Raw genomic sequence first — 4,258 nt, forward strand, 5'->3', positions numbered from 1 at the left:
CAACTCCTCCTGGCACCCCGACTACCGGTGCTGGGGTGGATGTTCAAAGGCAAGGTTCCTTCCACTCACCATGCCACCAGTGCTAAATGGAGCAAGTGGATTGCTGTTATCACTCAGCACGCCTGTGTAGGTAAACTGAATCGCCCTGGGATTTTGGAGGTAATTACAAATTGGCCCGAAGGTGAGAATTTTGGTGTCACAGATGAAGAGGAACAAGAACCAGTGACACATGCTGAAGAGGCTCCTCCCTATAACCAACTGCCAGCAGAGGAAACACGCTACGCTCTTTTCACTGACGGTTGCTGTCGCATCGTAGGGATGAACCGGAAGTGGAAAGCAGCCGTATGGAGCCCCACACGACAGGTTGCACCAGCTACCGAAGGAGAAGGTGGATCAAGCCGACTTGCTGAACTCAAAGCTGTTCAACTGGCCCTAGACATTGCTGAGAGAGAGAAATGGCCAAAGCTCTACCTTTATACTGATTCATGGATGGTAGCCAATGCTCTGTGGGGATGGCTGGAGAGGTGGAAACAGGCTAACTGGCAACGTAGAGGGAAACAAATTTGGGCTGCTGATGAGTGGAAAGACTTTGCTACCAGGGTAGGGAGGCTACCTGTGAAAGTCTGCCATGTAGATGCCCATGTACCCAAGAGTAGGGCCAATGAGGAGCACCAAACCAATGAGCAGGTAGACCAGGCTGTAAAGATAGGGGGGTCCAAGATAGACCTAGATTGGGAACATAAGGGAGAGTTATTCCTAGGTCGATGGGCTCATGGTGCCTCAGGCCACCAGGGCAGAGATGCCACCTATAAATGGGCACGAGACCGAAGGGTGGATCTAACCATGGATAGTATTGCTCAGGTTATCCATGACTGTGAGACGTGTGCTGCCATCAAGCAGGCCAAGCGAGTGAAGGCCCTGTGGTACAGTGGGCGGTGGTCCAAGTACAAGTATGGGGAGGCCTGGCAGATTGACTACATCACACTGCCCCAGACACGCCAGGGCAAGTGCTACATGCTGACCATGGTGGAAGCCACCACTGGATGGTTGGAAACCTACCCTCTGTCTCATGCTACGGCCCGGAACACCATCCTGGGCCTTGAAAAGCAAGTTCTGTGGAGACATGGCACCCCTGAGAGGATCGAGTCAGAAAATGGGACTCATTTCAAGAACAGCCTTATCAACACCTGGGCTAGGGAACATGGCATTGAGTGGGTGTACCATATCCCTTACCATGCACCAGCTGCAGGAAAAGTGGAGAGGTACAATGGACTACTAAAAACCCAGTTGAAAGCTTTGGGTGGGGGATCTTTCTGCTCTGCTTTGGCCTCTGCTTATTACCTAGTTCTAGCTAAACAGTCCACATCCCTTCCTGGACTATTTCTCCTCTCCTGTTTCTGTGACCATCTCAAACCTGCTCCGGACTGGGACCCGGGAACACCGTTCGGCTGCAGCAGCTGCCCCAGCGCCGGAGGGACTGAGAACAGAGCAACCACCCCGGAAGAGACTTTCTGATTTTGTCATCTTTCTCAGAGCAGTGTCATCGGGTATTGTTCATTTTTTCTGCTGTGGGTTGCTGTGCCTGAAATAAACAGGTTCTTTCCACCTCTATCCAAGGAATTTTTTCCTGAACCGATTGGAGGGGAGGGGCCGTGTGGGTTTTGCTTTCTGGAGGGGCCCTCCTTTGCAGATTCTTTAACAAATTTGCCCTAAACCAGGACAGTTCTGCACTGCCACAACGCTCTCCTTGGTTCCACAAGGCCTTGGTGTGTCACAACAGCCCCTTGGTTCCATCAACTGCCAGAGTGTCACCCTGGTCTCTTGGATCTGTATTACCACAATGGACAATAGGTCACAAGCAGCCAGCCCTGCTGTGTCACCATGAATATTTGGTTCCATGGGGCCCCCACAGTTTCACAACGGCCCCTTGGTTCCTCAAGGTTCCACAGCATCACCATGGTCTCCTTGGATCTGCAGTATCTCCATGGACCCTTGGTTCCATGTGGCCCTGCTGTGTCCCAGTGGTTCCTTGGTTCCACTGCATAACAACAGAATCTTGGTCCATTGAGGTTCTGTACTGTCAACAATGGTCTCCTTGGTTCTGGACTGTAACAATGAACCCTTGGTTCCATGAGTTTCCATGATGTCACAATCGTCTCCATGGTTCCACAAGGCCTTGCTGTGTCACAATGGACCTGTGGCTCCATGAGTTGGTGTCAGAATAGCCCCTTTGTCCCATGGAGCCCCACAGTGTCACTATTGTCTCCCCTTGATTAAATGAGGCCTTGCTGTGTCACAATGCTCCTTTGTTTCCATGAGGCCCCATGTGTCACAATGGTCTCCCATAGTTCCATGAGGCCCAGCTTTGTCACACTGGTCCCTTGCTTCCATGGGGTCCCACAGCATCACAATTGCCCCCCCTTAATTCCATGAGGCCCTGCAATGTCACAATGGACCTTTGGTTCCATGAGTCCCACATTGTTTCAAGAATCCTTAGTTCTATGGGGCCCTGTAGTGTCACAATGGTCCCTTGGTTCTGTGGTGCCACACAGTGCCACAATGGCCCTTTGGCCCAACAGGGCCTCATAGTGTCACAATGGACTCCTTGGTTCCATGGAGACACAAAGTGCCACAACGGCCCTTTGGTTTCACAAGGCCTCAATGTGTGAAAATGGCCTCCATGGTTTCATGCAGCCATGCTGTGTCACAATGGACCTGTGGTTCCATGATGCCCCAGAGTGTCAAAATATTCTCCTTGGTTCTGCAGTTGAAGAATCCCCCCTTGGTCCCTCGGAGCCCCACAGTGTCACTATTGTGCCCTTGGTTCCATGAGGCTTTGCTGTGTCACAATGCACTTTTGATTCCATGATGAGGCTCCTTTGATTCCAATTTTAGGCCTCAAAGTGTCATAATGGTCTCCATTTTTCCAGGAGGCCTTGCTGTGTCACAATGAACTTTTGTTTCCAGGAGCTTCCACACTGTCAACAATGGTCTGAGCACAGCAGTGTCACCATGGATCCTTTGTTCCATGAGGTTCCATAGCATAACATGATCCCCTTGATTCCAGAACGTTTTGCCCTGTCCCAATGGACCATTGGTTCCATGCAGCCCCACACTGTCACAATGACCCCATGGCTCCATGAGCTTCCACACTGTCAGCAATGCTCTCCTTGGTTCCACGAGGCCTTGCTCTGATAAAATGGACTTTTGGTACCAAAGGGTTCCACAACATCACAATGGACCCTTTGTTCCATGGGGTTCCACAGTGTCACAGCTGAGTCCTTGGTTCTGTGAGCCTCTGCTGTCACCAAATATCCAAAATATCAGAATAAGGCTCCTTAACACTAATTTGCTATTTCATAGGGTATCATCTATTCAGGCCTGAGGTCCAACATGAAATAACTGCTAACCTTACATGGACATGGAATTGTATCAGTGAGTTACTTACATACAGTCACTAAATGTGAATTACAATTTACTCATTTCCATAAAACCCACACCAAGTTCCCAGATTCACTCCTTGTTTTCTCTACCCCTGCACCCTTGAACCAGATGTCTTCTTCTTCTCTTCCAACCATCCTTGCTGTGAAAGCAGCCCCTGCATGACTTGTTGGTGTGCTGAAAGTTCCCAGGCGGGGTAAAAATGGAATGAAGCCTTTTGGTATCAGCCCCAGGTTTGTGTGGGCAGGCAGAGGCAGGCAGGAGGCAGAGCTGTCAGCAAAGGAAGGGCCCAGCCAGGTGGGGCAGCCGGGGGATGCCGACAGCCTGCAGGGACAGACTCTCACAGGCAGGGACACCGTAGCACAGCATGGGCTGCACAGGGCACAGGCATGTGCAGCAGCTGCAAGACAGCCCTGCCAGAGCCAACTTGGGCAGCACTTTGGCCATGGCTGCTGGGCCTGGGCCTGAGGCAGGAGCAGGAGACAAGTGACCCTTGCAGGCCTGGGGCCTCATTGCCTCCTTGTCCCTGCTCAGCAGCCTGGCAGGGGCTGCCCCATGCTCCTGCCCTTGCCATTGCACATCCCCACATGCCAGTGCCCATCCTGGGAAGAGCCCTGAGCAAGGAGGGAGGGACAGGATCTGCCTGGTCAGGGGCTGGGGCTCAGGCCTTGGCCCTTTGCATTCCTGAAACACATCCATGTTTGCTCAGCACAGAGACACCTTGGCCTTGTTTGTCCCCAGCTGTCATCACTGCCTCCAGTGTTCTGTTCTAATGGGAACCTGGGAACACTTTCTCAGTCATGTCTCTCAAGTGGGA

The sequence above is a fragment of the Melospiza melodia genome, unplaced genomic scaffold (genome assembly GCF_035770615.1).
Source record: "Melospiza melodia melodia isolate bMelMel2 unplaced genomic scaffold, bMelMel2.pri scaffold_54, whole genome shotgun sequence".
In the NCBI taxonomy this organism is placed as follows: Eukaryota; Metazoa; Chordata; class Aves; order Passeriformes; family Passerellidae; genus Melospiza; species Melospiza melodia.